Source organism: Canis aureus, chromosome 4, assembly GCF_053574225.1.
Source record: "Canis aureus isolate CA01 chromosome 4, VMU_Caureus_v.1.0, whole genome shotgun sequence".
In the NCBI taxonomy this organism is placed as follows: Eukaryota; Metazoa; Chordata; class Mammalia; order Carnivora; family Canidae; genus Canis; species Canis aureus.
In genome coordinates, this window is record NC_135614.1 from 68781962 (window position 1) to 68795395 (window position 13434).

A 13434-nucleotide genomic window follows, 5' to 3' on the forward strand; every position below is an offset into this window, starting at 1 on the left:
CGAGGGTTCCTTGGTCACTCTTCCTATTGCTGACTTCCTCACAGCCTCCAGTTTTTAAGCAGGCTGGTAGTTGCTGCATGAGAGAGCTCCTTCATTTGGCAGATTACCCCTGATGCAATGTCCTGTTCACAGTGACACCTGGCAAATATTTGTTGAGTTGACTTGATGTGATAGAGTTACTAGAAGAAAGAACTGCTGCTGACAGGTAGGCAGCACTCACAGCCCTCTCTGTTTTATATTTTCTATAGAGCTCAAGCTCACTCCACAAAGTGCCACTTGGTAAAAGCAGTTCTTTTCTTTTTTTCTTTTTTCTTTTTATTTTTTTAAAAGATTTTATTTATTCATTCATGAGAGACACAGATGGAGAGAGAGGCAGAGACACAGGCAGAGGGAGAAGCAGGCTCCATGCAGGGAGCCCGACGTGGGACTCGATCCCGGGTCTCCAGGATCACACCCCGGGCTGAAGTCGGCACTAAACTGCTGAGCCACCCAGGCTGCCCTCTTTTTTAAAAGATTTTTATTTTATTTATTTGAGAGAGAGCGAGAGAGCGAGCACACAGGTAGGCTGAGCAGGAGGCAGAGGGAGGGAGAGGGAGAAGTAGGCTCCCCGCTGAGCAGAGAGCCCGACACGGGCCTTGATCCCAGAACCTTGGGATCATGACCTGAGCCGAAGGCAGACACCCACCTGACTGAGCCACCCAAGACCCCCAAAGCAAGTGTTTTCTGTATGGAAACCATCTTGGTCCACATGTCCTTGGAAGGTACCCTGAAGCCCAGGCCGAATGTAGACTTTCCTTCGTGATAGTTGTAGGGTATTTGTAAGAGACCAATCACACCACCCTACTGCCCTGATAGCTTAGACTAGTCCTTGCACAGTTGGATATAAACAGGACTTAACTTCCAGCCTCCCCTGGAATTGGTGTCTTTCTTAGCCTCACACACCACATGATCTCTCGAGCTCTTCCTCTTCCCCCGTTAAGGGCTGCTTTAGGAAAGAACTTGACTCATTTGTTCTAAGAGCTTCAGGTTTAAATAGTCTCATGAGTTTTTGCATTTTAGGAAAACTCCATGGACAGAACTTCAGGTGAATGAGGTTGCTTTTTGGTGGTAGTGTCAGGATACTGGCACAGAGGGGGTAACTTCTTGGTACCCTTCACCACTACTGGAGTTTCCTCTTATAGGCCTCCTCCATCTGTTGGCAGCCTAGGTCTGGTTCAGACATGTGGACTTGGGGCATAGTTGACCCTTAGAACCATTGCTAAAAGCACCAGAGGAGCAAATGTCTACTTGGCTATACCACCATTTTGTAAGCTCCAAAGCATTTCATTTCACAATTCCATTTTGTTTCCTTTCCCCACAAGTTAACTAAGGCATCTGGCAGCAAAATGTAGAGTCAGCAGGAACAATTCTGTTTGCTTTTTGCTGCCTGGAGACGTCTCAAAGTTGAACACAATCTTAACCCCGACTGTGCTTCTGGAAGTTGTCCTGAACACAAGGAGCTGGGGCATTTATATATCCAGAAAGGAAACTTAATAGCTAGTAATGAAACTATATACCAAACATGAGAAAAGCCAGAGTGCAAAAATAACATGTGCAGAATTACCCCATTTTGGTAAAATATAGGCTATGTAAAAACATACACAATATTTTTTGTGTGCTTACTGTGTGCCAGGCACTTAGCCAGGTGTTTTATACACAGTACTTTATTATATATAATTGACAAAAACCTGGGAAGGCCATTCTTATTATCCCTATTTTACAGATGAGCTCATGGAGGTTCTGACTTGGTCAAACTTGACTAAAGTCACATCAATAATATGCAGGAAAAGTCCATGACCCACTAGAACCCTGTGAACCCTTACTGTATCAATCTGTAAAGATAAATCACTGGTGCTACATCGGAATATAAGCTGGTAGAGGATAATGAGTAATTTTTATTTTCTTCATTTTGCTTATGTTTATTATCTAATCTCTTTCCAATGCATATCTTTTGTTAACAAAGTTATTCCTTAAGTAAGAAACTTATACCAAATAGAGGCTTCCCTCACCATCCAAAAGTCAAACTTTTCCATAAAAACCTTCCATAGCCAAAATGTCATAAAGAGAAGATGCAATTGCCATTAATTTATATGGAAACATTTTGGAGCACTCATAGACCTCCAAAATAATCTCTTCTAGGTTTTTCTGATACTTTATAACACATCTTACTAACAGATGCATAGAATTAAGATAAAACACAGATGCTCACAGATACAGTTCAAATCTCTAATGGCTTGATGCTGAGATGCTGAGCACAGCTCCGGAGGTGAAGGAACTGGATGGCACCATTCTTGCTACTTGGGGTGTGCTGACTCTATAAGGCTTGTTGCAAAACCAATGCTGTGCACTTCTGTCACTTTTTGCCTTTTTCCATAAAAGCAAAAATCCTCTTAGGATTCTTTTGGTTAGCGAAAAAAAGTACTAATGCAAGCCTCTTGTATAAGTGAAGAAGTGTAAGGCAAACTTTCAAAAAGTGGGGTACCTGTCCCAAACAGTTTATAGATGAGTTAAAATATATTTGCTATGAAAGGATGATTTTTAAAGTTTTAAGTAAGTTCTGTTTTTCTGTTTGTGAAACTATGAAGACTTCAGTATTAGTTTGCTAGGGCTTCCATCACAAGGTACCATAAGCTGAGTGGCCCCCCTGCCAGTACTTTGATCTCAGACTTCTACTCTCCAGAACTGTGGGAAAATAGATTCCCATTGTTTAAGCCACCCAGCCTAGAAGCTGAGGCTGCAGAAATAAATAAGATAGCTATGATCCTGATTTTAGTGCTAGAGATAGATAATAAATACAGAAATAAATAAGCACCCGCAAAATCCAATTATTGTGTGAGCTGTGCTGTGCATTAAAATAAGATAAGGTTATAGAGTAAGCTTGAATTCTGAATTATAGTACAGTGTAGGGGGTAAGAGCAGGGACTTTGGAGCCACCTCAGTCATTTACTAGCTGTGTGACCTTGAGCACATTATTGTGGTTAAAAAAAAAATCACATAACATTAAATTTACCATTTTAGCCAGTTTTAAGTGTACAGTTGAGTTAAGGATATCCACACTGGGGACACCTGGGTGGCTCAGTCGTTGAGCATCTGCCTTTGGCTCAGGTCGTGATCCTGGGGTCCTGGGATCAAGTGCCTCATCAGGCTCCTTGCAGGGAGCCTGCTTCTCCCTCTTCCTGTGTCTCTGCCTGTCTCTCATGAATAAATACATAAAACCTTTTAAAAAAAAGTATATCCACATTGTTGTGACCGTTGACACATTTTTTGCACGAGTTTGCAGGATGGGAAGACTGCCTGGGCAATCGGAAGACCGATTCCTCCTAAGGACTGTGAGAACCGGGTCTGAGGCAGGTCTAACGTGATTGTCAGACTGAAGTCAGGGCCTCCCCTCCCGGGGACCCAGATCTCAGAGCTCACGAGACATTTCCCTGGGACACACCACCAACATGATCTCCAACATGTTGCAAAGTGTGGCTGCTTGATCAAGCTCAGTTATTTATAAAGAAACAAATGAAGGAAGGAAGGAAAGAAGGAATATAGGCTGTTTTGTTGCGAAGCAACTTGTAGTATTTTATGAAGACCCAGCTTTCATGGTGTTAGTATGGGACAAGATGCTTCTTGTGTGGCCACAAAATGACTAATGTGCCTTCTCAGAGGGCTCAGGAATGCCAGAGAGATGGATCGTGAGCTTACTTCCTGGAGCTTTCTTTAGGAAAAAAGAAAAAGAAATGTGTTGTTTCTCCTCCCTAAAGGCCTCTAGCTGCTAGGCATAATTTTTTTTTCTCATTATTTTCCAGGAAACCTTACCCTTGGACTAAGATCAAGAAACTCAGAGCAAATGACAAGAAGATTTTGAGTGAGGTCTTCTTCAGCTCTGAGGAACACTATGTTACTCTCACCAAAAGACATGCTTCCCTCACCGCAGGCCTGGGGGCTGTAGCTGGGCACTGCCAGTGGAAACCCAGAAAGGTGGAAGTCCCTGGAGCTCTGCAGAAAGCCAGGCCCCCAGCTCTTTCCCCTTGGCTTTATGCCAAACTCACAAATTCCTTAACTAAAACATCCGTTACCAACACAAACACAGAACCTTCGAAGTCTCTTGATTATTCCTTATCAGTCCCTTTTCTATGTTTCATAGAGGAAATGTATTACTTTAGGGGAAAAAACAGACTCCCTCTTCTCAGGACAACAAGCTCCGTATAGTATGCATTTGTGGTCACCAAGATGGCAAGGCATGAGTCTCACTTGAGAGCCAGGAGGGTAAATATGTGCCTAGCAAGAAGCTTAGAACCACTCTTTAAATAGAGTTTGGCCCTTCCTTCAGCCCCCCTGCTATTTTGGCCAAGTGTGCAAATGGCCTCTCCAAGCTCCTTTTTGAGCCCCTAGACACCCGCAAGAAGGGGGCTGATGGCTGAAAAGGCAGCGGTTGGCCTTTGGAGAAGCTCTTCTGACTAACTAGGCTACACCTGCCACTCTTGCTGCCTTCCAATCCATTCCTCACTGTGCACTGAAGTGATCTTTGAAAATACGAATCTGATAGGATTCCCACAAAGTCCCATTGGGTCTACATGGTTTGGCATGTCTGGCCCCTGTGCACATATCCCATCCCATTGCTACCCTCTGCTTCAGCCACACAGGCCATATTCTGTTCTGTCCAGTTGCCACACTCCCTCCCTCCATAGGCCTGCACTCATGTTCTGCTATCTTCCTCCAATTTCACTTAAAAAAAAAAAAAGATTTTATCTATTCATTCATGAGAGAGACACACACACAGAGAGAGAGAGAGAGAGAGAGAAGGGCAGAGACACAGGCAGAGGGATAAGCAGGCTCCATGCAGGGAGCCCGATGTGGGACTCGATTCCAGGTCTCCAGGATCAGGCCCTGGGCTGAAGGCAGGCGCTAAGCCGCTGAGCCATCTGGGCTGCCCCTCCAATCTCACTTTTGATTAACATCTACATCTCATTCAGGTTGCAGATCAATTGCTACCTCATCAGGGAAACTTCCACCAATTCTATGAACTAGTTATCTCCCTGTCTTCTACTCTCTGGTACTTAGCCCTCATTGACCTTTGTTCGACCACGAGACTGTAAGCACCATAAGAGTAGGAATGAGTGATCTATTTTTTCTTTTCAATATGTATCCAGTGCTTAGAAGAATAACAGTATTTATATACTCAATAAATATTTGTTGAACTAATAAAAAAACACCTCTTAGGAACAGTGACCAAGATACTATAAACACCATATGTTCCTTTCCTGGGATTTCTTGAGTTTTTGCCTTACTTTTAATTTCTATAACGACTTTTAAGTAACAGGGTATAGTTGTGACACCTAATTCCAATGTGTGTGTCTTTTCCCCACACCACCAAGCAATTTCCTGACACCTGATGAGCGTCTGACAATTGAACTTAATTTTGACACTTATCTATGTGGAGATAGTATCGGAGCCTGCAGGTTAAGGGCTCAGTCCCTCAAGACACTCTCCCCCATTCAGATGCCAATCACAAGTCTGGATTGTCACCTGTGTGTCTCACCAACTGGTTCTAGGTTGGAGGTTCCAATGACTCTTTCTTGTCATTTGCTAGAATGACTCAGGGAACTCAGAGAAACATTTAATTACTAGATTACCCGTTTATTATGAAAGGATATAACAACTCAGAAGCAGCCAGATAGAAAAGATGCGTAGGGCAAGATTTAGGGAAGCAGGTGGGACCTGCCACCCTCAGAGCCCTGCAGGCTCAAACAAGTGAAGGAGAGGATAGGATATGAGGAGTTCACTGGACAGTGCATTTTCTCCTCCAGTCTTAGGTCTATTTATAGTCTAATCTCTGGGATGAGCATAACTTGTTAGAATATTGTTGATAAGTAAGAAAATATGTATTTGTGGCTAATGCTATTAAAATCTATGTTGAGTTAGTAGCCTTTCATAACTTGCCATTGACAGAGTATCAGTTCTATAGTATCCAAAAGCTAAAGAAAATGAAAATTTATTACCTAGATAATTTCATAAAAACCTCTTGGCTGTATAATTCTGTATAATTCATCAAGAGAATTCCTTAGTTTTAAAGAATCTGGCCACAAAGTACAACAAAAACTGAGAAAACAACTTTTCAAATACTTCCGCAGTCCTAAAGTTCCTGAACAAATATCTGATTATTCACTGAGTAGCACCTGTATATGCAGAACTGGGCAAAGCATTGTGGGGAGACCTAGGAGCATCAAACCTTTCCCCTATAACATATTATCTACCTGCAGAGTTAGGAAATTCAAGTTTAATAACAACAATACCAAAATTACAGCAGTAGAAGACACCTAAGGTTCAGTGAGCTGTATAAAGTGTAAGCTTTAGGATCCTTTAAGGAAGGAGACCTCATGGCAGGCTGGTGGGCTCCAGAGCTATTGGGAACTCAGTAGGAGTCTGAAATAGCAACAGCAACACTTTGTGAGCGCTCACTAACTCAGGCACTGGGCTAGGTGCGTACGTGTATTTTCGTATTCAATCCTCACAATGACTGTACGAAGCTGTTAGGTAACCCGAGCACAGCAGCAAAATGAGGTGGAGACTTATTTGTCCTCCCATAAGGAGTCCAGGAGCGGGCAGTTGGGGGCTGATGCAGGTGCTTGAGAAATGGTCAAGCTTCCAGCTCTTTCTAGCTTCCTGTTCCACCAGTTTGTGGTTTCTATGCCCTAGGTATAAAGTGGCTGATCCATTTCAGGCATGACATTGGCATCCCAGCAGAAAGATAAAGAAAACCACAAGTGCTAATTAATGGGGAGAAAACCTTCCCTGGGGGTCCCCAGCTGACTTCAGACTTCTCCTCCATCCCATTGGTTAGAACTGGGTAATATAGACTCCCCGCCACAAGATTGGCTGAGAAATGGAGGTCTTTTTTGTTTTTGTCATTTAGCCTGAGCCCAGAGCTGCTTAAGAACCTCAGAGCTATGTACTGAGGGAGAGGAAGGAAATGGATGTGGGATAGACCGTCAGCAGTGCCTCCCAGGGCGTACTGCTGTTCTCATTTTCCACAGGAGAAAACCTAAGTGTTAAGTAACTTGCCCACGGTCATATAGTTAATAAATAGAAAAGCTGGACACACACACAGAAGCAATCTGGTTCCGGAGCCTGAACTTCTAACCCTGTGCTAGGATCTGAGCTAGAGAGCAGAGGGAAGGACACTCTGTGGCAGGGGGATGGAGTTGACACAGGTGTGTGTGTGGGGGTGGGGTGGAGAGGTGTATAGTGTGCGAGTGAGGCCCTCAGGTTGGATCGGAGGAGCCACCCTGAGGAGTGGTGGGAGATAACATGGGAAGAGTGGTTTGGGCTCATTTCACCTGCCTGATTAAGCTGTCAGGGTCATAAGACTTGCCAGTCCTGAGACTGAAATAATAATAATGTAGATAGGCAAGTGCTGGCAAGAAGTGAAAACCCTGTCCGGAAGGCAAATCTGACTCAGCAAATAGGACATCCAGAGATGTCAAATGTGAGCAGAGCCTGAACCCAGCAGAGCCTGAACTTGTGGGAAATCCAAGTTGAAGTTGGAAGAATGAAGGAACAGCCAAGGTTAGGCCAGGATGTGTGATGATTACGAAAGTCTAAAGGGTGTAGGAGCTGGAGGCCAGGGTCTCTGGGCCTGACGGTTTGGGGTCAGAGAGTCGAAGAACCAGAAACCTGGAGTATATGACATACCTGAGGCCTGATGGGTTTACAGCAGTATTTGTACATTCCAGCACCTTTGGAACATAACTGGCACATCACTTAGCACTAGCTTTCAGCTTCCATAGTCACGCACTTAACCTTTGAGAGGATGCGATGACCCCAGACTATCATGACCCCAAGGCGATGTTTTCCATTGGAACTTACTACTTTCAACTATTAGCTTTACCTTTGTTATCTCACAGGGTAACTGGAGTGGGAACACAGAGAAAGAGGAACAATTGGTAAGTGGGGAGCTGTGCAAAATGACCAACCACATCAGGTTTAGAGCGTATGCTTTCCTGTATAGCTCTTGAGGATGGAGCTTACGCCACAAGACTTCAGGTTCATGTCAGGAGACATTACTTAGGACACGGGAGACTCAGCCCGTGCATTCCCCTCTGAGTGGTGACTTTCCACACCTGCAGTGTTTAAGCAGAGCCCAGGAAACAGGTTTCAGAGTGGTTTCCTGCCTGCATAGAGCTTGAAGACTTCAGATCTTTTATAATTGTTCAGTGCGTTCATCTGAAACAATCTGAGCTGTAGGCTGGGAGTAGTAATCTGAGAACATGCTGTTCTGAGTTGGCTGCCAGCCAAACAGTAGGAGAAGCTTTGCAGAACCTTCCATTTCTTCCCACATGTTTATTCTTTATTCAGTTAAAAAAGTCTCCCAGTTAAGATAGTTGGGGAAATAGTTATAGTTGACTCTTTTCCAGCAACTGAGAAAATGGAATTCAACTTTACATGTTATGCACTTATTTAAACATGCCAAGCCTCAGCATACATGCACCTGGCCTTAAATACAACCACACATAGACAGATGACCCTTGTACAATGTGGAGTATGGGGGTGCCAACCTCTGTGCAATTGAAAGTCTGCATATTCATTTTGACTTCCCTCAAAAATGTAACTGTAATAGCCTACTGTTGACCGAAAGCCTTACCAATAACTTAGTTGATTAACACGTATTTCATCTGTTGTATGTATTATATACCATATTCATGTACAATAAAGTAAGCTAGAGAAAAAAAATGTTAAGGCCATAAGGAAGAGAAAATACTTTTGATAAATACAGTGCAGGACTGTGAATGTATCTGTGAATAGGTGGTCCCATGAAGTTCAAACCCATATTGTTTAAGGGTCTACTATACATACACACATGTATATATGTGCACACACTTTTACAAAGAAGTAAATTCGTGTTTGTTGTAGCAGTTGAACCCTTAAACTCTGCAGCTGATGAGTTTCATCTCAGCTCTACTTTCTATTTTCTTTAGAAGATTTTATTTTTTTGAGAGAGAGAGAGAGAGAGCATGAGAAAGAGCATAAGAGAGAGAGAGAGAGAGAAACAGTGGGGGGAGGTAGAGGAAGAAGCAAACTCCCTGCTGAGCGGGGATTCTGGTGCAGGACTCAATCCCAGGACCCTGAGATCATGACCTGAACCAAACAGATGTGCAGCCAACTGAACCACCCAGGCGCCCTCTACTTTCTAGACCCAAGTCTGGGGGAGGCTACTCAATATCTCGTTGCTTCAGTTTCTCATCTATAAAGCATAAGTCCAAGGCTGCCGTGAGCATGGAGTGAGCTAGGGCCTGTAAGAGACTTAGGGTCGTGGCTGGCACATGATAAATGATAGCTGTTATTATTGTAGATTTGTTAGAAAAACAATGGAGCACAAAGAACTAAAAATCACCCACAGGTCTGAAGGAGAACTGATAATTATGAGTGTATCTTCCCAGTCTTTTCACTTGTGCATCTTCTGTTTACTTTCACTCTGGAGTCACACTCAGAGCAGGTGTGCATGTGGTTGAGCTCATGTGCACATGCACGCACATACATACACTCACACTTTTGTATGATTCTTTTAAAGGCTAGAATATGTGCATTAATGATTAGATAATCTGGCCCAAATATGTATTCAGGATTAAGCCATTCACCAAAAGGTCAAAACTTGTAGCAGTTATCATGGAGTCATTTTTCAAAAATGCCACTTCCCCATTAATTCTCTGATCAGTGAAAGTATATACTCTGCTATTGGTTGCTTTGTTTATTTATATATATATATATTTTAAACTTTATTTATTTATTTATTTATTTATTTATTTATTTATTTATTTATGATAGTCACACACAGAGAGAGAGAGGCAGAGACACAGACAGAGGGAGAAGCAGGCTCCATGCACCGGGAGCCCGACGTGGGACTCGATCCTGGCTCTCCAGGATTGCGCCCTGGGCCGAAGGCAGGCGCTAAACCGCTGAGCCACCCAGGAATCCCTGAATATTTATATTTTTGAGTTACATATCCATAGAAGATCTTAGGACTGAAACAGATACCTATTTACACAACCTGTGTTTCATTTCAAAAGGGAAATCCAGTAAATTGTAAATTACTGATAAATTGTCAATAGTGTCTCAAATTGCTAGTGCATCCCTTTATGCATCTGGTCTTCTCCCACCTTCCGCTCCTTCCTTCCCAAGGTAGAGAAGTCATTTCATATAACACAGGTCTCTGCTCACTTCTTTGTCATGGAGGGGGACGAACTGGCCTAGGGTGATGTCTCTCCCTTCTCTGACAGTTTGTGATTCTAGGTTCTGGTGCTAGAAAACCAGAGATACTGTTATACAAGTTGGGAAACTGGAATGAAGGATGATACGCTTCCAGTTTCCAGGAAGTAGTGTGGAGTGGTGTATCTCCTGTTTACTCCCCATCCTCCAGAAGGAACATTCTCTGTGCAATTTCTTCCCCTCTTCACATGAGGATTCCCACAGACCCAGGGAGCATGTGTCTCATTGGTGAACAACATCACCCAGTAAGTACTTGATAAATGATGTGTGATGATGACAGTGTGACTGTATTCTCCAGGTTCTAAGCTCTAAGTTTCATTATCGGACCCTCGTGGACCTCATTTCCTTAGGCCTGTGACCTCACTGCAGTGCTGAGTCCCTGTGCTGACAGTAGCCTTCATCTCCACTAACCATTCTGCTATGTCCCGGTGCTTCCTGGAGTCAAGGACAGTTTTACTGGGAGAATTTAAGGTACAGAGGAAGTATTTTTGTGCTACTCAAACTAAACCACATGGACGATTATTTACTTGCCTAAAAAAACAGCTGGTTCCACAAACTGCTGTTTTCTTTCTTTTTAGGATGACCATTTTAATGATTGCTTTGCTGGTACTATTGGGAGGTTTAATAATGATGCAGAAACAGAGGAGAGCCTGGAGCTAAATGTGAGTGCTGGCTTTATGTATTTTAGAGCTAAGAGGTCTTCATGCTGCCAACATTACATTGAAACTCCATTATAGCAAAACCTAGTTTGAAACCCCCCCCCCCAAAATTGGGGTATCATGCTTCTATTTGGTATTTTAAGGGCATAAGAAAAGTAAAATCCCTTCTGTACCTAAGCTTATACTGTTAATAAGCTAGAATTTAAAAGATACATGTATGTAAGTTGATACATAAAACAGCAAAGAAAAACACAAAGAGGAAGAATAATTTCCTTAAATGTACAAATAATGTTTATAATACATTTATTTAAAAAGGCGAGCCAATTAATAGTAAAATATCCAGCTGGCATGAACTGGCATTTCACAGAAGAGGACATAAAAACGGTCAATATTATGGGCTGAATTGTGTTCTCCCAAATTCATATGTTGAAGTCCTAACCCCTAATACCTCGGAATGTGACTAGATTTGGAAATAGGGCCTTTAAAGAAGTAGTTAAGATAAATTGTCATTAGATGGGCTCTAATTCTCATGACTGGTGTCCTCCCCCTTTTTTTTTTTTTTTTAAGATTTTATTTATTCATGGGAGACACAGGCACTGAGAGGCAGAGACACAGGCAGAGAGAGAAGCAGGTTCCATGCAGGGAGCCCGATGTGGGACTCGACCCTGGGGACTCCAGGATCATGCCCTGGGCCGAAGGTAAGTGCTCAACCGCTGAGCCACCCAGGCGTCCCATGAATGGTGTACTCTTAAGAAGAGTTTAGGACATAAGCATGTAGAGAGGAAGAACATGTGAGAACAGAGAGAAAATGGCCATACAAACCAAGGAAGGAGGCTTCAGAGTAAAATTAACTCTGCTGACACCTTGATCTTGGACTTCTACCTTTTCAGAACTGTGAGGAAATCTATTTCTGTTGCTTAAGCCACCCAATGTGTGGTACTTTGTTACAGCACTTATAGCATCTAATCAGTCAATAAACTTACAAAGTATGAAATAAACTCAAATTACACAACAATTTGATGATGGAAACAAGTGCTACAATGTACTTTTGAGTGGGAGTATAATTTGATGCACTTTGAAGTGCAGTTTGGTAATAACAATCAAATTTGAAATACGCATTCCTTGACCAAGAATTTTACTTCCAGCAGATACTACATATCATTCACAAATATAGATGTATGTATAAATCTGGTCAATTAAACTTAGAAAACTGGAAACAACTTACATTAAAAAAAGATTACACATTATGAATAAGATTTTGTGCAATTTTTTAAAAGAATGAGGTATACACATTGACATAAGGTGTCTATGGTTTGAGAAGATGTCCACAATATATTGTTAAATTAAAAATAGTTGTGAAAGAGTATGGAGTATGTAGAGAATGACTATACCTGTTTATAACCTGTATATAGTTTTTTTTTTACCCATTTGGGATACAAATTAAGATGACATTTCTTTTTTTGAAAAGTTGAATTATTTTTAGAGAACATTATATAAACCCACCTGGTCTAAAGTTATTATACTTAATTGGTTCTTCTATTAGAAAATTAAAATTTGGGGGATCCCTGGGTGGCGCAGCGGTTTAGCACCTGCCTTTGGCCCAGGGCGCGACCCTGGAGACCCGGGATCGAATCCCACGTCGGGCTCCCGGTGCAGGGAGCCTGCTTCTCCCTCTGCCTGTGTCTCTGCCTCTCTCTCTCTCTCTCTCTGTGTGTCTCTCTCTGTGACTATCATAAATAAAGAAAGAAATTAAAAAAAAAAGAAAATTAAAATTTGCCTTAAGATCTTATCAGAAACTTTTTAGACTTGAGAAATCATTAACACAGAAGTCCTAGAAGAATATTTGGTAGTACATACATATGTAAAATGAAAAGTGGCAAATTAAGATCACCAGAAATTAATGTATATAGAGTTGAAACATCCATTTAATTGAGATGAGAGGAGTGGTTCTGGAGAAAATGTTTCAACTGTATAAACGTAGCCCCGCTGTAAACCAGACAGCAGGTTAGCCACACAATAGAAAGCTCTCCAAGTTTTAAGGAAAATGGGCATAAGTGGTTTTTAATAGCCAGTCTAAGGTATTATTAGTTTTGAAAAGGAGCTCATCAGATAGAAGACCTGTGTGTTTCTCCCTAGGATATTTGGAAGTGAACATTTGCTTGAGCTTCACTGGCAACATGGCAGCTCTGATCATGGTAAATGTTCAAGATAAGAATAAATGATTTACTTTATTAGGTTTGAAGGCTCTTTGGGCTATAAGGGATTTCAATGGTATCTCATCATTTGAGAATTCAGACTTAGTTCATATGTCTCAGGGAAAAATTCATCATTAATTTACATATTCCTTCCACAAATACTTATTATGAATCTCTAATTAATCAAACTGCCCACTAACTGTCCACTGTTGTGATTTGGAACCCCCGAGAGCCATGAGGACGGCTATGGCATGTCCCTGTGCTTGTCTAGGACCCATCTCTGGTCC

The 13434-nt window shown here is 42.1% G+C and overlaps 1 long non-coding RNA gene across 11 annotated transcripts in view; it reads left to right on the plus strand.

The window, feature by feature from the left end:
- Positions 1 to 11651, plus strand: part of LOC144312917 (uncharacterized) — a 39304-nt gene extending 27653 nt beyond the window's left edge. For 3 of the 11 annotated variants that reach the window (XR_013378565.1, XR_013378566.1, XR_013378573.1), the window contains exons 5-7: positions 10592 to 10764; positions 10872 to 10955; positions 11520 to 11651. This is a non-coding gene — a long non-coding RNA (uncharacterized LOC144312917). Of the gene's footprint in view, positions 1 to 3836; positions 5820 to 10591; positions 10765 to 10871; positions 10956 to 11519 lie in introns of those variants that run through there. The other 8 variants (XR_013378567.1, XR_013378575.1, XR_013378569.1 and 5 more) reach the window with 6 other exon arrangements.
- Positions 11652 to 13434: the final 1783 nt, after the last annotated feature.